Here is a 22,849-nt window from a genome sequence, read left to right as displayed (position 1 = left end):
CAAGGGCAAAAGTGTTTGGAAAAGTAGATATGATGGAGACGTATCAACTCCCCCAAGCTTAAACCTTTGCTTGTCCTCAAGCAATTCAGTTGACAAACTGAAAGTGATAAATAAAAACTTTTACAAACTCTGTTTGCTCTTATTGTTGTAAATATGTAAAGCCAGCATTCATGTTTTCAGCAAAGATTATGAACTAACCACATTCACAATAACATTTAGGTCTCATGTTTACTCATATCAATGGCATAATCAACTAGCGAGCAATAATTATAAATCTCGGATGACAACACTTTCTCAAAACAATCATAATATGATATAACAAGATGGTATCTCGCTAGCCCTTTCTGAGACCGCAAAACATAAATGCAGAGCACCTTTAAAGATCAAGGACTGACTAGACATTGTAATTTATGGTAAAAGAGATCCAGTCAAGTCATACTCAATGTAAACTAACAGTAATGGATGCAAATGACAATGCTCTCCAACTAGTGCTTTTTAATAAGAGGATGATGACTCAACATAGAAGTAAATAGATAGGCCCTTCACAGAGGGAAGCAGGGATTTGTAGAGGTGCCAGAGCTTGGTTTTGAAATAGATATGAATAATATTTTGAGCGGTATACTTTCATTGTCAACATAACAACTGAGAGATCTCGATATCTTCCATGCTACACACATTCTAGGCGGTTCCCAAATAGAATGGTAAAGTTTATACTCCCCCTCCACCAACAAGCATCAATCCATGGCTTGCTCGAAACAACGAGTGCCTCCAACTAACAAGAGTTCCGTGGGAGTTTTGTTTGTAGTTATTTTGATTTGATTTGCATAAAGCATGGGACTAGGCATCCCGATGACCAGCCATTTTCTCGTGAGTGAGGAGCGGAGTCCACTCCTCTTGAGAATAACCCGCCTAGCATGGAAGATACAGACAACCCTAGTTGATACATGAGCTATTCGAGCATAGAAAATAGAATGTTTATTTGAAGGTTCAGAGTATGGCATATACAAATTTACTTGGAACGGTAGGTAGATACCGTATATAGGTAAGTTTGGTGGACTCATATGGAACAACTTGGGGGTTTATGGAGTTGGATGCACAAACAGTATTCCTGCTTAGTACAAGTGAAGGCTAGAAAAAGACTGGGAAGCGACCAGCTAGAGAGCGACAACAGTCATGAACATGCATTAAAATTAATCAACACCTCATGCAAGCATGAGTAGGATATAATTCACCATGAACATAAATATCGTAGGGGCTATGTTGATTTTGTTTCAACTACATGCGTGAACATGTGCCAAGTCAAGCCACTCGAATCGTTCAAAAGAGGATACCACCCTATCATACCACATCACAACCATTTTAATAGCATGTTGTTACACAAGGTAAACCATTATAAACTCCTAGCTAATTAAGCATGGCATAAGCAACTACAATCTCTAATTGTCATTGCAAACATGTTTCTTTCATAATAGGCTGAATCAGGAACGATGAACTAATCATATTTACAAAAACAAGAGAGGTCGAGTTCATACCAGCTTTTCTTATCTCAATAAGTTCATCATATAGTCATCATTATTGCCTTTCACTTGCGCGACTGAATAGTGTGGATAATAATAATAGTGCACGTGCATTGGACTAAGCTGGAATCTGCAAGCATTTAATTCAAGAGAGAAGACAAGGTAATATGGGCTCTTTGTTAGATCAACAATAATGCATATGAGAGCCACTCAACATTTTAATCATGGTCTTCTCAACTCGACCCCCAAACGAAAGAAAAGAAACAAAACTATTTACACGGGAAAGCTCCCAACAAGCAAAATAAGAACAAGAAATCTTTTTGGGTTTTCGTTTTAATTACTACTACTATAGCTTGAAAAGTAAACTAGCTAAAATCTCCAACTAATTTTTTTGTTTTTCTAAGGTTCATCAAACACACAAGAAGGAAGCATAAAAAGGGAAATAAACTAGCATGGATATTACAATGAAAAAGTATGAGCACCGACAACTAGCATGACTGTGTGAACAGGAATGTAATGTCGGTGAGAAATACGTACTCCCCCAAGCTTAGGCTTTTGGCCTAAGTTGGTCTACTGCCACAGCTGGCCTGGCGGATATCCAAAGTTGTAGTTGGGGTCGTACTGTGACGCAGCAGCTATTGCCTCATGAGCTGTCGCTTGGAGGCGAGCTGTCTTCATCCTCCTCTTATACTCGTTCGCCTCCTCCCTGGTTATAACATATCTCCCCTTTGCCTGAAAGTCAAAGAAAGCGGGAGCAGGGAGAGCGACATGATAGGTGCGTTGTCTGTCAAAGATTAGTCGGTACTGGAGGGACTGGTCGTTCCTCTCGACAAACTAATGACGAACCATAGCATCATAATCTAGATAAGAAGGAGGCAACTCAATATCATCTCCACGTATGGGTATCTCAAGAAAGTTAGCTATACGGGTTGCATAAATTCCACCAAAGAAATCTCCATGAATTCGATTATTATGCAACCTACGTGCAACAATAGACCCCAAGTTGTATTGTTTATCTCCTAAAACAACGCTCCTGAGAACGCTAAGATCAGGTACACACATGTGACATGCTTCATCTTTACCGTTTATGCACCTTCCTATGAAGAGAGCAAAATAATGTACAGCGGGAAAATGAATGCTCCCTATGGTGGCTTATGTTACATCTCTATATTCCCCCACTATAATACTAGCAAGAAAATCTCTAAGCTCAGATTTGCTAGGTTCACTAGCACTACCCCATTGTGGGAGTTTGTGGGCAGTATTAAAATCCTCTAAATCCATGGTATAAGATTTATCATAAAGATCAAATAGGACAGTTTGTGAATTGCGCGAGGATGAAAATTTAAACCTTCTCACAAATGAATCCGTTAATTAGAGGTATTGTCAGCACTTATCTGCCTCGAAGCTTGATACGTCTCCGTCGTATCTATAATTTTTGATTGTTCCATGCCAATATTCTACAACTTTTATATACTTTTGGCAACTTTTTATACTATTTTTGGGACTAACATATTGATCCAGTGCCCAGTGCTAGTTCCTGTTTGTTGCATGTTTTTTTTGCAGAATATCCATATCAAACGGAGTCCAAATGGGATAAAAACTGACGGAGAATTGTTTTGTAATATATACGATTTTTGGGAAGAAAAATCCTCGCGAGACGACGCCCGAGGGGGGCACGAGGCAGGGGGCACGCCCCAGGGGGGCAGGCGCGCCCTTGACCCTCGTGGACACCCCGTAAGGCGGCGGATGCCCTTCTTTCGCCGCAAGAATGCTAATATCCGGATAGAGATCGTTTTAAAATTTCAGCCCAATCGGAGTTACGGATCTCCGGAATATAAGAAATGGTGAAAGGGTAGAATCTGAGAATGCAGAAACAGAGAGAGACAGAGAGACAGATCCAATCTCGAAGGGGCTCTCGCCCCTCCCGTGCCATGGAGGCCATGGACCAGAGGGGAAACCATTCTCCCATCTAGGGGGAAGGTCAAGGAAGAAGAAGAAGGAGGGGTGCTCTCTCCCCCTCGCTTCCGGTGGAACCGGAGTGCCACCGGGGGCCATCATCATCGCCGCAATCTTCACCAACAACTTCACCGCCATCATCACCAACTCTTCCACCCTCTATGCAGCGGTGTAACCTCTCTCTTACCCGCTGTAATCTCTACTTAAACATGGTGCTGAACGCTATATATTATTTCCCAATGATGTATGGCTATCCTATGATGTTTGAGTAGATCTGTTTTGTCCTATGGGTTATTTGATGATCGTGATTGGTTTGAGTTGCATGTTTTATTATTGGTGCTGTCCTATGGTGCTCTCCGTGTCGCGCAAGCGTGAGGGATTCCTGCTATAGGGTGTTGCAATACGTTTATGATTCACTAATAGTGGGTTGCATGAATGACTGAAACACAAACCCGAGTAAGGGGGTTGTTGCGTATGGGATAAAGAGGACTTGATACTTTAATGCTATGGTTGGGTTTTACCTTAATGATCTTTAGTAGTTGCGGATGCTTGCTAGAGTTCCAATCATAAGTGCATATCATCCAAGTAGAGAAAGTATGTTAGCTTATGTCTCTCCCTCATATAAAACTGCAATAATGATTACAGGTCTAGTTATCGATTGCCTAGGGACAAATAACTTTCTCGTAACAACAAGCTCTCTACTAAAACTAACTTAGTTGTGTCTTTATCTAAAAAGCCCCTACTTTTTATTTACGCTCTCTTTATATTCTTGCAAACCTACCCAATAACACCTACAAAGTACTTCTAGTTTCATACGTGTTCTAGGTAAAGCGAACATCAAGCGTGTGTAGAGTTGTATCGATGGTCGATAGAACTTGAGGGAATATTTGTTATGCCTTTAGCTCCTCATTGGGTTCGACACTCTTATCGAAAACGGTTGCGATCCCCTATACTTGTGGGTTATCAAGACCTTTTTCTGGCGCCGTTGCGGGGGAGCAATAGCGTGGGGTGAATATTCTCGTGTGTGCTTGTTTGCTTTATCACTAAGTAATTTTTATTTGCTGTTCTTAGTTGTTTTCTATCTTTAGTTATGGGTAGGAAACGCAAAATACCAAAAAAAATAGTTGTACCTACTGAACCAATGGTTGAAGAACCACTCAAAATCTATCACACTCCTGAAGCTTATTACTTGGATCATCTTCGATCCGTTTGTGCTCGTGCTGAAACCCCAACTAGCTTAGTTGAGGGCAAATCTTTAGATGAGCATGCTTGTTATGTGCGACACTGTATATCTGAAAAAGGGAAACTTTTACTGGGTCAAATTCATCATTTGCAATGCTATGCTTGGAATTTATGTGAAATATATGATTTTACTTGTTGTTCTGAAACCCCTAAGAAATACCTTCCCTATCAATGTGAGTTTAGTGATAATGGAATCGTATCTTTGTATGCTAAAGGTGTTTATAGTTACTATGATGTTCAATAAATTGAAGAATTTGTTGCTTTTAAGGGTGCTTATGAAATTGCTTCTTTGATTGAAAAGTATGATGCTACTCTTTACAAATCTGAAAATTTTGCCATACTTAAATATTGCTATGATAATTATGCTTCTAATGCCTATGTTGAACCATATATGGAGGACTACTCCGCTGTCCAAGAAGAGACTAATATTTTGCAGGAGTCTATGGAAGAAGAAATTGATGAAACTGTGAGCTCATTTGATGAAAAAGATTATGAGGAGAGCGAAGAACAAAAGGAGGAAGAGCGGATTAGCTACCCGTGCCCACCTTCTAATGATAGTAACTCTTCAACTCATACATTGTTTAATTTCCCTTCGTGCTTACCGAAGGATGACTGTTATTATCCCGTTGATTTTCTTGAAATATCCCTTTTTGATGATGCTTGCTATGCTTGTGGCCAAGATGCCAATATGAATTATGCTTATGGAGATGAACTTGCTATAGTTCCTTATGTTAAACATGAAATTGTTGTTATTGCACCCACACATGATAGTCCTATTATCTTTTTGAATTCTCCCGACTACACTATATCGGAGAAGTTTGCACTTATTAAGGATTATATTGATGGGTTGCGTTTTACTATTACACATGATGATTTTGATGAATATAATATGCATGTGCTTGCTGCTCCTACTTGCAATTACTATGAGAGAGGAACTATATCTCCACCTCTCTATGTTTCCAATACGATAAAATTGCAAAAAATTGTTTATACTATGCATTGGCCTTTACTTTGTGTGCATGAATTGTTCTTTTATGACATGCCGATGCATAGGAAGAGAGTTAGAATTCGTTGTTTCATGATATATGTTACTTTGTGCTCACTACTAAATTACAAATCATTGTTAATTAAAACTGGCTTTGATATACCTTGGGATTCTGGTGGATTCACTACTTGAGCACTATATGCCTAGCTTAATGGCTTTAAAGAAAGCGCTGCCAGGGAGACAACCCGGAAGTTTTAGGGAATCATTTATTTCTGTTGAGTGCTTTCATATAGTTTAAAAACAAAAAAAATAAAGAGGGGAACCCAAAACTTTTTCAAAAAGGAAAGTGAAAGTGAGAAAGACAAGCATTGTTGAAGTGGGAGAGCACCTTGAACTTTGTTCATGCTCACGGCAACTTTGTGAATCTTGATTACAGAAACTTTTCAATAAAAATAATTATCCCCTTGTACAATTCCATTGTATTATAAAAATAATGTGCCAAGGTTTGCCTTTAGGATGTTTACTTTGCTTGTTAGTTTGTACGGTGTAGGACAGAAACTTTGGCTGTAGTGCGCGATTTTACATTTGTAGCTGGAACGTCAAATGGTTCTGATTCTTTTTGAACTGTCTTTCTATACAAATTGTTTATTTTTCCTAATGTTGGCAGAATTTTTCAAGTATCAGAAGTATGGTGAATGTTCAGATTATTACAGACTGTTCTGTTTTAGATAGATTCTATTTTTGATGCATAGTTTGCTTGTTTTGATGAAACTATCGATTTATATTAGTGGATTAAGCCATGGAGAAGTTATATTACAGTAGACACAATTCCAAAACAAAATATGAATTGGTTTACAACAGTACTTAGAGTAGTGATTTGCTTTATTATACTAACAGATCTTACCGAGTTTTATGTTGAAGTTTTGTGTGGATGAAGTGTTCGATGATCGAGAAGGTCTCGATGTGAGAAGAAGGAAGAGAGGAAAGAGCTCAATCTTGGGGATGCCCGAGGAACCCCAAGTAAATATTCAAGTAGAATCAAGCGTCTAAGCTTGGGGATGCCCCGGAAGGCATCCCCTCTTTCTTCAACAAGTATCGGTATGTTTTCAGATTCATTTCGTTCATGCGATATGTGCAATCTTGGAGCGTCTTTTGCATTTAGTTTTCATTTTTCTTTTATGCACCATGCTGGTATGAGATAGTCCTTGGTTGATTTATAGAATGCTCATTGCACTTCACTTATATCTTTTGAGTACGGCTTTATAGAATGCTTCATGAGCTTCACTTATATCATTTGAAGTTTGGATTGCCTCTTTCTCTTTACATAGAAAAGCGCCATATGTAGAATGCTCTTCTGCTTCACTTATATTTGTTAGAGCGTGGGCATATCTTTTGTAGAAAGAATTAAACTCTCTTGCTTCACTTATATCTATTTAGAGAGATGACAAGAATTGGTCATTCACATGGTTAGTCATAAAATCCTACATAAGACTTGTAGATCACTGAATATGATATGTTTGATTCCTTGCAATAGTTTTGCGATATAAAGATGGTGATATTAGAGTCATTCTAGTGGGTAGTTGTAGATTGTAGAAATACTTGTGTTGAGGTTTGTGATTCCCGTAGCATGCATGTATGGTGAACCGTTATGTAACGAAGTCGGAGCATGCGGTATTTATTGATTGTCTTCCTTATGAGTGGCGGTCGGGGATGAGCAATGGTCTTTTCCTACCAATCTATCCCCCTAGGGGCATGCGTAGTAGTACTTTGCTTTGAGGGCTAATAAACTTTTGCAATAAGTATGTGAGTTCTTTATAACTAATGTTGAGTCCATGGATTATACGCACTCTCACCCTTCCATCATTGCTAGCCTCTTTGGTACCGTGCATTGCCCTTTCTCACCTCGAGAGTTGGTGCAAACTTCGCCGGTGCATCCAAAGCCCGTGATACGATGCACACTATCACACATAAGCCTCATTATATCTTCCTCAAAACAGCCACCATACCTACCTATCATGGAATTTTCATAGCCATTCTGAGATATATTTCCATGCAACTTCCATCATCATCATCATATACATGACTTGAGCATTCATTGTCATATTGCTTTGCATGATCGTAAGATAGCTAGCATGATGTTTTCATGGCTTGTCCGTGTTTTGATGTCATTGCTACGCTAGATCATTGCACATCCCAGTACACCACCGGAGGCATTCATATAGAGTCATATATTTGTTCTAGTATCAAGTTGTAATATTGAGTTGTAAGTAAATAAAAGTGTGATGATCATCATTATTAGAGCATTGCCCGCAAAAAAGAGAGGCCAAAGAAGCCTAAATAAAAAAAGGGGCCAAAGAAGCCCGCCAAAAAAAGGGGGCAATGTTACTATCCTTTTACCACACTTGTGCTTCAAAGTAGCACCATGTTCTTCATATAGAGAGTCTCTTGAGTTATCACTTTCATATACTAGTGGGAATTTTCATTATAGAACTTGGCTTGTATATTCCAACGATGGGCTTCCTCAAGTGCCCTAGGTCTTCATGAGCAAGCAAGTTGGATGCACACCCACTTAGTTTCAGTTTGAGCTTTCATACACTTATAGCTCTAGTGCATCCATTGCATGGCAATCCCTACTCCTCGCATTGACATCAATTGATGGGCATCTCCATAGCCCATTGATTAGCCGTCGATGTGAGACTTTCTCCCTTTTTTGTCTTCTCCACACAACCTCCATCATCATATTCTATTCCACCTATAGTGCTATATCCATGGCTCACCCTCATGTATTGCGTGACGGTTGAAAAAGCTGAAGCGCGTTAAAAAGTATGAACCAATTGCTCGGCTTGTCATCGGGGTTGTGCATGATTTGAATATTTTGTGTGGTGAAGATGGAGCATAGCCAGACTATATGATTTTGTAGGAATAACTTTCTTTGGCCATGTTATTTTGAAAATACATGATTGCTTTATTAGTAGGCTTGAAGTATTATTCTTTTTATGTCAAATGATAGACTATTGCTTTGAATCACTCGTATCTTAATGTTCATGCCATGATTAGATATGTGATCAAGATTATGCTAGGTAGCATTCCACATAAAAAATTATCTTATTTATCATTTACCTACTCGAGGACGAGCATGAATTAAGCTTGGGGATGCTGATACATCTCCATCGTATCTATATTTTTTGATTGTTCCATGCCAATATTCTACAACTTTCATATACTTTTGGCAAATTTATATACTATTTTTGGGACTAACATATTGATCTAGTGCCCAGTGCCAGTTCCTATTTGCTGCATGTTTTTTGTTTCGTAGAATATCCATATCAAACGGAGTCCAAACGGGATAAAAACTAACAGAGAATTGTTTTGGAATATATATGATTTTTGGGAAGAAAAATCCACGCAAGATGATGCCCGAGGGGACCACGAGGAAGGGGGCGCGCCCTAGGGGGCAGGCACGCCCCTGACCCTCATGGCCACCCTGTAAGGCGGTTGATGCCCTTCCTTCGCCGCAAGAAAGCTAATATCCGGATAGAGATCATGTTAAAATTTCAGCCCAATCGGAGCTACGGATCTCCGGGAATATAAGAAACGGTGAAAGGGTAGAATCTGAGAATGCATAAACAGAGAGAGATAGAGAGACATACCCAATCTCGGAGGGGCTCTCGCCCCTCCCGTGCCATGGAGGCCATGGACCAGAAGGGAAACCCTTCTCCCATCTAGGGGGAAGGTCAAGGAAGAATAATTAGGAGGGGGCTCTCTCCCCCTCGCTTCCGGTGGCACCGGAGTGCCACCGGGGGCCATCATCATCACCGCAATCTTCACCAACAACTTCACCGCCATCATCACCAACTCTTCCACCCTCTATGCAGCGGTATAAACTCTATATTACCCGCTGTAATCTCTAATTAAACATGGTTCTCAATGCTATATATTATTTCCCAATGATGTATGGCTATCCTATGATGTTTGAGTAGATCTGTTTTGTCCTATGGGTTATTTGATGATCGTGATTGGTTTGAGTTGCATGTTTTATTATTGGTCCTGTCCTATGGTGATCTCCGTGTCATGCAAGCGTGAGGGATTGTCGATGTAGGGTGTTGCAATACGTTTATGATTTGCATATAGTGGGTTGCGTGAGTGACTGAAACACAAACCCGAGTAAGGGGGTTGTTGCGTATGGGATAAAGAGGACTTGATACTTTAATTAATGCTATGGTTGGGTTTTACCTTAATGATCTTTAGTACTTGCGGATGCTTGCTAGAGTTCCAATCATAAGTGCATATGATCCAAGTAGAGAAAGTATGTTAGCTTATGCCTCTCCCTCATACAAAATTGCAATAATGATTACCGGTCTAGTTATCGATTGCCTAGGGACAAATAACTTTCTCGTAACAACAAGCTCTCTACTAAAACTAACTTAGTTGTGTCTTTATCTAAACAGCCCCTAATTTTTATTTACGCTCTCTTTATATTCTTGCAAACCTATCCAACAACACCTACAAAGTACTTCTTGTTTCATACTTGTTCTAGGTAAAGCGATCATCAAGCGTGCATAGAGTTGTATCGGTGGTCGATAGAACTTGAGGGAATATTTGTTCGGCCTTTAGCTCCTCATTGGGTTCGACACTCTTACTTATCGAAAACTGTTGCGATCCCCTATACTTGTGGGTTATCAAGAAAGCTCTGCAGATCAGCATTACGCACATATGCATCAAATTCCTCTTTAATTCGTGCTTGGACCATGAAATCCTCTAACGGCCATTCACGAGGTCGCACTTGAGCGTCCCTTGGTGGTTCATTGTCCGCATCGCGTATTGCGGGTCTGGGTCCTTGCTTCCTTGAAGAACCACCTTTGTACATTTTCCTAAACATTTTTCTTCCTCTGAAAAATTTCTGAAATTTTTAGTAACTCGAAATAAAAGTGAACCAAACTCAACAAAATTGATAGCAACTACTCCCACAAGTGCCTAGAGACTATATCATGCATTAAAACTACTTTTGACCTCATAAATTTGACATGCAAGCTCAAGAACAGGGTCACCTAAGCAGCAAAAATTTGCAATGAATAAAGAACTAGAACAAAAACTAATTGGACCATTGGAGGAGTCACATACTAAAGAACAATCCCCCAAAGTAGTTTTGTGAATGGAGCTTTGAGCTAGGAGATCGAAAATGGCAGCAAGATGAGCTAGAACTCGTGCTTGAGCTGGTTGGTGATTTTTTGGGAGGAGGAAGGAGTGTGTGGTGGCTGGAATAAGTGGAGGGGAGCCACCACGGGCCCACGAGGCAAGGGGGCGCGCCCAGGGGGTGGGCGCGCCCTGGACCCTCGTGGCCAGGTGCTTGCTCCCCCTGGTATGTTCTCAGTGCTAGATATTCTCAAATATTCTAGAAAAAATCATATTTAATTTTAAGGGCATTTGGAGAACTTTTATTTTTGGGGTATTATTTTATTACATGGATAATTCAAAAAACAGACAGAAATTACTATTTTTTGCTTTATTTAATGTAAATAACAGAAAGTAAAAAGAGGGTACAGAGAGTTGTGTTTTCTAAATTCATTCATCTCATGCTCATCAAAAGGAATCCACTAACAAGGTTGATCAGGTCTTGTTAATAAACTCATTTCGAATAACATGAAACCGGAGAATTTTCAAATGACACTATGTTACCTCCACGGGGATATGCACATCCCCAACAATAAGAGTATCATATTTCTTCTTAACAGTAGGAAGAGGAAATTCAAAACCTCCAATAGTAATCGATGGAATTTTTCCAATAGAATTGACACTGTGGACTTGAGCTGTTTCCTCGGAAAGTGTACCGTATGATCATTACCATTAACATGAAAAGTGACATTGCCTTTGGTGCAATCAATAACAGCCCTTGCAGTATTCAAAAAGGGTCTTTCGAGAATAATAGACATACTATCGTCCTCGGGACTATCAAGAATAACAAAGTCCGTTAAAATAGTAACGTTTGCAACCACAACAGGCATATCCTCACAAATACCGACAGGTATAGCAGTTGATTTATCAGCCATTTGCAAAGATATTTCGATGGGTGTCAACTTATTCAAATGAAGTCTATGGTATAAAGAGAGAGGCATAACACTAACACGAGCTCCAAGATCACATAAAGCAGTTTTAACATAGTTTCTTTTAATGGAGCATGGTATAGTTGGTACTCCAAGTCAGCCATGCCGCCCGACCTCCGCACCGTGGCCACCGCGCTGAGTCCCTTGTTGTCGACATTCCTGGCCACCGCGCCACCGCCGCCGTGGCCTCCATGCCGCCATGCAATGCATCCACGCCGCCATGCCGTGCTGCACCGCTGCGCCGCCACACCGCACCTCGGCCGCCTCCGCGGTCGCCGCATGTACGACGTCACTGCCCGCACCTTTGCCACGCGCCATGACAGCCGTAGCGCCGCCCACCTCCATAGGCCGACACACGGCCTGGAGCTCCATCGCGCAGCCGCCGGCGAGCGCCGCCATCGCCGCCACGCCTCCGGCACGACAAGAGCACCCAAGACACCAAGCTCATGCTACCAAATGTTGGGACAAACCCCAGACCAGCTCACCACTCATCTCCTCTCACTCGCTCGGACGAAGGTGGAAGAAGGAGCACACTAGATTTTTTCGGCACAGAAACGCCCCGCCGCACGAATGGCGCCTCGGTCGCACGAACGGCCTTACTTTACTGGGCACGTACCCTCGGCTCGGCTTATACCATCACCGCGGCTCGGCAACAGACCGGTGCGCTTCCATCAGTACATGGGGAGAGGTATTAATACCCAGGCTAGCACACAAGCGCATGTACACCTACCACTCTTGGCCACGCACACACACGTTCAACACTACCTGGCCTAACCTCACGCAATGGCCACACATGAGCTAACCAGCTAACAACCATGCATGCACACGATTGCTTCCAGTCCTATGCATGTGATAACTGACTAACTACACGCACCACATCCCCCAGTCATGTTGGTTCTCCACAACGGCACAACCACGTCCGCCAACGCATGCGCTAAGTCAGGATTATGGCTGACAGAATGCTGCCTAACATGTCATCTCATATTCTCTTCTTTATAGCATGGAAATTTGGACTTTTATGTTGTTCAAAGCAATAGTCTAGTTTCGACGTGATAACTTAAATACTCAAGCATATCAACAAGAAACCATGTCTTTCAAAATATCAATGCTAAAATAAGCTATCCCTAGCCCATCATGCTCAATCACTGATTCATTCATGAAACAACTCACATATTAACTACACCCAATGCTCAAGTACGATCATAGTGCCTCCTAGTTGGTGCTTTTATAAGAGAAGATGTTGACTCAAATTCAAAAATAAAAAATGCATAAAGTAAAAGAAAGGCCCTTCGCACAAGGAAGTAGGGATTTGTAGAGGTGCCAAAACTCAAAGCGAAAATTTAGAGATGATTTTTTTGTGAGGCATACTTTTCCCACCAACGAAAATGACTTAGAGTTCCCTGCACTTTCCATGCTAGATATATCATAGGCGATTCCCAAACAAAAATTAAAGTTTATTCCTTTTTCCACCATACTTTCACTTTCCATGGCTAACCGTATCCACGGGTGCCTTCCATACCAACACTTTCCAAGGAATTTATTATTTGACAACATAAAGTAAATTCATTTTTCATTTTGCGACTGGGCATCCCTAATAACTTCGCCTTACTCTCATGCAATGACAAGTGAATAAAGACTCGTCATGATAATAGCACATCTAGCATGGAAAATATTACCCAACCCTTACCGCCTCGCGAGCGGTACGAGCACACAAAAGAGAAACTTATATTGAATATTAGAGATGGCACATACAAATTTGCTTAGAACGGCAAAATAATACTACATATAGGTAGGTATAGTGGACTCATGTGGCAAAACTAGTTTAAATTATTTTGGATGCACAAGCAGTGATCATACTTAGTGCAAAATGAAGGCTAGCAAAAGATTGAGAAGCGACCAACCAAGAAACGAATAATCTCATAAGAGAGCATTAAGCATAATTAACACCGAATAATACACCACAAGTAGGATCTAATGTCATTGCATGACTACTGACTTTCGTGCTTGCATAGGGAATCACAAACCTTAACACCAATACTCTTACTAAAGCATAATTACTCATCAAGATGACTCACATATCACATCATCATATCTGAAAACTATTACTAGGAATCAAGTTTATTTTGTCCAATGATCTTCATGAAAGTTTCATTATATCCTGCTTGGATATCTATCACTTTGGGACTAATTTTCATGTGTTGCTTTTGATAAGCTCAAATAAATATAAATGAAGATCATGAGCATAATATTTATTTCTCTCAAATTAATTTAAGTGAAGCAAGAGGGGATTTCTTCAAAAATACTAAAGAACACCATGCTCAAAAAGATATAAGTGACGCAGTAGAGCAAATACATACCTCATAAAAAATTTAAGTGAAGCATAGAGAGCAATTCTAACAAGTCATGGCATAATTTTGGCTCTCTCAAATAGGTGTGTCCAGCAAGGAATCAAGACTTAAAACACAAGATAAAACACGCAAAGACTCATATCATACAAGATGCTCCAAGCAAAACACATAGTATGTGACGAATAAAAATATAGCTTTGAGTAAAATACCGAGGTCGTTAGAAGAAAGAGGGGATGCCACTCGGGGAATCCCAAGCTTAGTTGCTTGTTCTCTTTGGATAATAGCTTGGGATGCCAGCGCACCCCCAAGCTTAGTCTCTTCTTACTCCTTATTCCTTCATCCATTGTAAGATAACCCAAAACATGAGAACTTCAGAATCTGTCAAAAACAGAACAGTCTGTAGCAATCTGGATATTTTTAATACTTCTGTAACTCCAAAAACTCTGAAAACTTAGGGAGACCTGGTAAATTTGTATATTAATCTTATGCAAAAAAGAATTGGTATTTTATTGCCCTCTGGTTATAAATGATAATTGTTTCGTGAGCGCAGAAGTTTCTGTTTTTCAGCAAGATCAAACAACTATCACCCAAGAAGATCCTAAAGGCTTTACCTGGCACAAACACTAACTAAAACACAAAAAACACAATCATAACAGTAGCATAATTTTTCTAACACTCAAGAGCAGGAAGCAAAAAGAAAAAAGAAAATTTATTCATTGGGTTGCCTCCCAACAAGCGCTATCGTTTTACGCCCCTAGCTAGGCATAAGATTTCAACGATGCTCACACGAAAGATAAGAATTGAAACACAAGGAGAGCATCATGAAACATATGACAAACACATTTAAGTCTAACATACTTCCTATGCATAGGAATTTTATAAGCAAATGAATTATCAAGAGAAAAAATCTAACATATGCAAAGAAGAGGAATAAAAATTTGACGATCTTAACATAACTAGAGGTAATTTAGTAACATGAAAATTTCTGCAACCATATTTTCCCCTCTCATAATAATTACATATTGGATCATAATCAAATTCAACAATATAACTATCACATACAATATTTTCTTCAAGATCCCCAAGCATGGAAAGTTGACACTCTTCCAAAATAGTGGGATTATCATCAAATAAAGTCATGACCTCTCCAAGCCCACTTTCATCAAAAATTTAATAAGATTGAACACTCTCCAAATATGTGGGATTATTTTTACCTAAAGTTGACTCTCTTCCAAACCCACTTTTAATATTATTGCAATCATATTCATCATGCAGTTTAAATAAATTTTCAAGATCGTAAGAATCATTATCACCCCAATCATGATCATTGCAATAAGTAGTGGACATAACAAAACAAGCATCCCCAAGCTTGGGTTTTTCATATCACTAACACAATTGAAATTAATAGAATTTATAATAAAATCATTGCAATCTTGCTTTTCATTCAAGGATCTATCATGAATCACTTTATAAATTTCTTCGTTTAACACTTCATCACAATTTTTAGCTTCATAAATCTCAAGCAAAACTTCATAAAGATAATCTAGTGAACTCAATTCACTAGCAATCGGTTCATCATAATTGGATCTTTTAAAAAGATTAGCAAGTGGATGAGGATCCATATCAATATATTTTTAGCAAGCGAAGATGCGAGCAAATAGAAGGCACATGGTAACACAAGCAAACATGAGATCTGACGAGAAAACGGCGAACGAAAAATAGGGCGAATAAAGCAGCAATTTTTTGTGAAGCGGGGGAGAATAAAACGAGAGGCAAATGGCAAATAATGTAAATTGTGAGGAGATGAGATTTTTTATTAGGAACCTGGTATATGTTGAAGATTTTCCCCTGCAACGGTGCCTGAAATTCCTTTTGATGCGGCTTGAAGCTACGTCGGTATTTCCCCAAAGAGGAAGGGATGATGCAACACAGCGACGGTAGGTATTTCCCTTAGTGATGAAAGCAAGGTTGTCGAACCAGTAGAAGAACCAAGCAACAATACATAAACGACACCTGCCCACAAATAACAAATACTCGCGACCCGACGTATTAAAGGGGTTGTCAATCCCTTTCGGGTAACGGCGCCAGAAATTGGCAAACGGGCGTGAATAAATTGTAGTAGATTGATAGATCGAACCTCAAATAAAATAAATAAGAATAAATTGCAGCAAGCTATTTTTGTATTTTTGGGTTTAATAGATCTGAAAATAAAAGCAAAGGAAAATAGATCGCAAAGGCAAATAATATGAGAAAGAGACCCGGGGGTCGTAGGTTTCACTAGTGGCTTCTCTCTAGAAAAATAGAAAACGGTGGGAACACAAACTACTGTTGGGTAATTGATAGAACTTCAAATAATAATGATGATATCCAGACAATGATCATTATATAGGCATCACGTCAAAGGTTAGAAGATCAACTCATGCCTGCATCTACTACTATTACTCCACACATCGACTGCTATCCAGCATGCATCTAGTGTATTAAGTTCATGGAGAAACGGAGTAATGCAATAAGAACGATGACATGATGTAGACAAGATATATATATATATATATATGTGTGTGTGTGTGTGTGTGTGTGTGTGTGTAGAAATAGACCCCATCGTTTTATCCTTAGTACCAACAATACATACGTGTCGATTCCCCTTCTGTCACTAGGATCAAGCACTGTAAGATCGAACCTACTACCAAGCACCTCTTCCCATTGCAAGATAAATAGATCAAGTTGGACGAACAAAACCCAAATATTAGAGAAGAAATACGAGGCTATAAGCAATCATGCATATAAGAGATCGAATAAACTCAAATAAATTTCATGGATAAAAAGATAGATCTGATCATAAACTCAAAGTTCATTTGATCCCAACAAACACAACGCAAAAAGAGTTACATTATATGGATCTCCAAGAGACCATTGTATTGAGAATCAAACGAGAGAGAGGAAGCCATCTAGCTACTAACTACGGATCTGAAGGTCTACAAAGAACTACTCACGCATCATCGGAGAGTGTCGGGGTTGTGGTGCGACATATGCCAAAGGATGGCTAATCATGGAGAGGGACAAGAGTACGTCGCCGGGCTCTAGAAGCGGGAGTGAGCGAGATCGTATACGCCTACAGATCTTACCCAGGTACGGGGCTCTCCTAGAAGATAACACCCCTAGTCCTGCTCTGCGGGGTCTCCGCATGATCACTATCTCAACAATGGTAGCTACAAGATTGCTCCTTGAGATATTTGACTAGAGGAGGAAGATGCGTAAGGCTAGCCCTACTTTCCCTCTCTATGTGTGTGTGTCTACTCAGGTTGTGAACCCTTTGCATGGGTGACCTGGGCGGTTTATATAGGCCTACCCACCAAGGGTACAATGGTAATCAGGCCGGGCGTAGGTCCCGGCTATCAGTCTCTCTAGACACCGGCTTCTCCGCCGGCTGCTGGAGCCCACCGCTTGGTGGGTCCCATCGGCTGTCGTGTACTCGGCCGACAGGCCGTGCCCGCCACTCGCGGGTCTGGTTGATCACTCCGCACTATAGCCTTGCTACTGATGATGGAGGCTTTGTCGGGGGAAGCGTGGCTGTAGTACCGCCGCCTGGTGGGCGTTCGCTGTAGCCATTCCCTGTTTCTTCTGGTTAATGATGCACAGACTTTGAGGAGGGAAGGGGGCCGCCTGCTAGGAGGCGGCCGGCCCCCGCTGCCTCCTCCTGGAGATCTGCCGCCTACTGGGGCTCGCCAACAGGTAGGGCCCGCCGCCTGCGGTCCATACCGACAGGCCATCGTGGAGCATAGCTCCCTAGGCAATAGGTGATGTCACGGGCAGCGTGGCTACAGTACCCCGCCGGTTGGGGGCGTCCACCAGGTACGCCCGTAATATAGCCGCGCTCAGCCCAGGATTCGGGGGTGGCAGGCTGCACTGTAGCCACACCCTGTCCCGTCATAGTGATGTAGGTGTAAACCTTGAGGGCACGAGGGGCCGCCTGCTGGAAGCCGACCGCCTCGTAGCCACCTTCTGGTATGCTGCTGCCTTCTAGCAGCCAGCCGCTTGGACCAGCCGAATCAAGGGAGAAGTTGTTCGTCTGGGATGTGTGAGGGGCGCAGTCGGCCCCGATGTCTTGAAATACCATAGGGAGCTGATGAGGCTACCCGTGGTCATCTACTCCCATAGTAGTCCCCGAAGCTGGTGGGGCATCGTGGCTGGAAACGCAAGGAGCCCCAAGAACTTCCTACTCTGAGTTGTCTAGTCAACTTGCTTCATCCGCCTTCTGGGGGCGCCGACAGCTAGGAGCCGACCATGACCAGGCCGACCCCCTGGTGAATTTGAAACATCCACTACAAAAAAAAGACACATCCATGACATTTTGGGCCAAACGAAATTTTTTTCTGTCATACATATGACACTTCTATGACGATAATTGTGACAAAACCCGGTATCATCATAGATGTGGTGGGCTCCTACTTCTATGACAAAAAATCATGACAGAAAATGGGCTTTTCGTCTTGGGCGGGCTGGAGACGCAGCTGCATGACATTCTTTGGGCCGTCCATGACGGAAAAAATCGTGGTAGAAGCGAGGGCAAGGAAAATTTCGAGGAGTTCCCGGTTACGGTGGGAGGTCGGGGGCTGAGCGATGCGCGCTTCTCTCGTACACGTATGCGTGTGTGTGCGAGGCGTCGGCTCTAGCTGAACCCGAGGGAGGCGTTGGGCTCTAACTGAACCCGAGCGATTGCACTGCAGGCTACGCGTTATTGAACCCGAGCGATCGATCGATGGGTGTTAATTGAACCCGATCGAACGATTCCTTCGCTACTGCTGCTAACTGAAGTCGATCGATGCTACTTCTGGATGAACAGTGAGCGTTGCGAGGGGGTTGGATGAACTATTCCCGGTGGGGGTGGATGAACAGGACCCCGTGGTGTTGCCTCTAGATGAACAGGACCCCGATCGATCGAGCCAGTTGGGGTTGGATGAACAGCACCCCGTGGAGGGTTGGATGAATAGGACCACCCCATGGAGGGCAGGATGAACAATAGACGGTGGATGACAAGATGAACAGTAGCCCGTGGAGGGGTGGTTGAACAGGAGCCCGTGGAGAGGGCTGGTTGAACAGTAGCCGGTGGAGTAGCGCGCGGTGCAGGCTGGATGAACAGGAGCCTGTGGATGAACAGTCGCAGGTGGAGGTTGGAGGAGGTCGACCGTGGATGAACAGTAGCTCATGGAGGCTGGAGGGGGTCGATGGTGGAGATGAACAGTATCCCGTGGAGTCCCGTTTTGCGGTACGCCACACCCCTCCCAATGAACAGGACCCCCGTTTCGACCATAGCGCTCCAACACAAGTCCGTTTCCTTCGTTTTGCGGTATGCCACACCCCTCCCGATGAACAGGACCCCCGTTTTGACCGTAGGAGGTCTGGTTCCTCTGTTTTGCGATACAGCAGACCCCTCCCAATCAATAGGACCCCGTTTCGAACGTAGGAGGTCTGTTTCCTCCGTTGTATGGTACGCCAGGCCTCGTTTCCATTGCATGTTCCGTCCAAGCCCTCCCGATGAACACGACCATGCATTCCGTTCCGACCCATCCGGTTGGCTCCCACGCGTTCTGTTGCCTCCCGATGAACACGACACATTTCGTTGCCTCCCCATGAACACGACGCATTCCGTTGCCTCCCCATGAACACGACGACAACGCTGTTTCTCCGTTCTGACCCAGCCATGTACACGAGCCCTCGCTGTACGTATGCGCGAGTAGGCATTCAAGACCCTGCCCGTATGTACACATACGTGGCCGTATTTTCTTTCTTGCACCATGGCCGTTGTACGTATGTGTACATGCTACGTGCGCGCAACTACGACACGTGCGCGCCTCTACATCGACTAGTATGTACGTACACGTTCGCGACTAGAATGACAACACTACGTACGCTTTGACCAGGTGGGTCTCGACTGTCAGGCACTTCCTTGCCTGCGAAGATGTAGCTGGTGGGTCCCAGCAGTCAGGGGGTGAATCGTTTTTTCGGACGCACTTCCTTGTGTGCGAAGATGTAGCTGGCGGGTCCCAGCAGTCAAGGGGAAACGTTTTTTCATGAAATACAGTGGCCCGTCCGGTGGGTCCCAGCTATCAGGTGGAGGAATCATTATTTTCCACATAATAAGGAGGCACTTGCTTGCTGCGGTCGTGGACCCAGCTGTCAGCCTCTCCACGTACAGTCCACGTCCGATGGAACTTGTTCCTTGACCATGTTGACCACGCCGTGCCGAGAGCACCAGGGCGATGGACGACGGCGAGGCCTAGGAAGGGGACGACAGGGAGGCAGGGAAGACTCGGCAGTTGTTTCCCACGCGGAGGGGAGTACGACAGTACGAGGGTTTACTGGTTCGTCTGCCGTCTCCGGAGAATAACAACAGGTGTGGGTGAGTAGAGGGATGGCTAGGCCAGCGATGGGAGTACAGTCGGGCGGTGAGGCCTGCGCGGCCGCACAGCCGGCCGCGAGGAGGAGGGAGCAGGCAGTCCCGTCGGCGCTTGTTTGAGCGGCTGGAGCAGGAAGAGCAGAGATTAAAGAAGTACGATGGCCGTTGGATGGACATCAAACAGTCAATGCTTGTGTGTCAACCTTTTTTTAGGAAAGCCTCAAATCTGTGGAAAACAGTATACAATCCATCTGCCATTATTTCTAATAATTTACAGCCCATTTGCTAATTCTTAAGGTTTTTTTTGGAGCCCATATTCTTTTTGTTAGCATTATAGCCCATATTGTGGCAACGGTTAAAAAATTATACAGAATTTTGCATATTTCGGTGCGGTCCGAATTGTTTTTAATCCCAAAATTTTGACTCACATTCAAACTGATTTTAAAAATAAATGTATATCAATATAAAATCCAACAAATTCTCCATGCATAAAAATTAATGTTATTTAAAATCTTGAAATGAAAAAAAAAGATATTTGAAACTAATTGTCGGTTTGATGTATTTTAAAAATGTACAACCCATTTCTCATTACTGATGGGCCATTTTCTCGGCCAGCCGAATGAAAGCTCTCCTCGTCTTGAAAGATTTGCAGCCCAACAGGCCTGACAAAGCGACTTACTTGGCAAATCACAAAAAAACTGGGCTGTGGCCATGGACCCAGCTGTCAGCCTCTCCACGTACAGTACTCTTCAGATGGAAGTCGTTCCTTGACCACGTTGACCACGCCGCGTGGAGAGCACCACGGCGGTGGACAACGGCGAGGCCTAGGAAGGGGACGACGCGGCAGTGCAAGCCCGCGCGGAGAGGACAATGAGGGTTCACTGGTTCGGCTGCGGTGTGAGGCTGTCGTCGCCGCAGGGCCTGGCCAGCAGTGGGAATAGTAGGGGGCGGTGAGGCCTCTGCGGCAGCACAGCCGGCCACGGGAGGCAGGAGCATGCGGCACGACCGGTGCTGCTTTGGGCGGCTGGAGGAAGAAGACCAGAGGTTGAAGAAGCACTACGGCCGTTGGATGGACATCGTACAGTCACTGGAGCTAGAATCGTTCATGTTGACTAAGTTGACAAACCCCTTCGTCCCCGTCAACTTAGTAGGCCCACAAGTCAGCCTCCCAGCAAGGTGGGTCCCAGCTAGCCGGGGGAGTATTCATTTTTTTGTACGTAATAAGGAGGCACTTCTGGTAGGTCCGAGCTGACAGCGGGGGGGGGGACGTTTTTTTGTGAAATACGGTGGCCCGTCCGGTGGGTGCCAGCAGTCAGGGGGAAACAATTTTTTCGCAAAATACTGGTGGCCCGTCTGGTGGGTCCCCGCTGTCAGGTGGATGAATAATTATTTTGCACGTAATAAGGAGGCACTTCCTTGCTGCGGCCGTGGACCCAGCTGTCAGCCTCTCCACGTACAGTCCACGTCCGATGGAAGCCGTTCCTTGACCACGTTGACCACGCCGCGCCGAGAGCACCAGGGTGGTGGACAACGGCGAGGCCTAGGAAGGGGACGACGTGGAGCCGGGAAGACGCGGCAGTGGATGCCCACGCATAGGGGAGTATGAGGGTTCACTGGTTCGCTGTGGTGTGAGGCTGTCGTCGCTGCAGAATAAGAGGGGGTGTGGGTGAGTAGAGGGATGGCCTGGCCAGCGGTGGGAGTAGTAGGGGCGGTGAGGCCTACGCCGCATCGTAGCCGGCCATGGGAGGCAGGAGCAGGAGGCACGACCGGCGCTAGTTTGGGCGGCTGGAGCAAGAAGACCAGAGGTTGAAGAAGCACTACGGCCGTTGGATGGACATCATACGGTCACTGGAGCTAGAATCATGCATATTGACTAAGTTGACAAAGCCCTCCATCCCCATCAACTTAGTAGGCCCACAAGTCAGCCTGCCACTAAGGTGGGTCCCAGCTAGCAGGGGGTATTCATTTTTTTGTGCGTAATAAGGAGGCACTTCCGGTGGGTCCAAGCTGACAGCAGGAGGAACGTTTTTTTCGCGAAATAGGGTGGCCCGTCGGGTGGGTCCCAGCAGTCAGGGGCAAACGTTTTTTCGCGATATACTGGTGGGTGTTTGGTGGGTCCCTGTTGTGAGGTGGAGGAATAATTATTTTCCACGTAATAAGGAGGCACTTCCTTGCGGCTGCCGTGGACCTAGCTATCAGCCTCTCCACGTACAGTATTCTTCCGATGGAATTCGGTCGTTGACCACATTGACCATGCTGCGCGGACAGCACCACGGCGGTGGACAACGGTGAGGCCTAGGAAG

The sequence above is a fragment of the Triticum aestivum genome, chromosome 2A (genome assembly GCF_018294505.1).
Source record: "Triticum aestivum cultivar Chinese Spring chromosome 2A, IWGSC CS RefSeq v2.1, whole genome shotgun sequence".
Lineage (NCBI taxonomy): Eukaryota > Viridiplantae > Streptophyta > Magnoliopsida > Poales > Poaceae > Triticum > Triticum aestivum.
Note: the sequence above shows the minus strand (reverse complement) of the source record.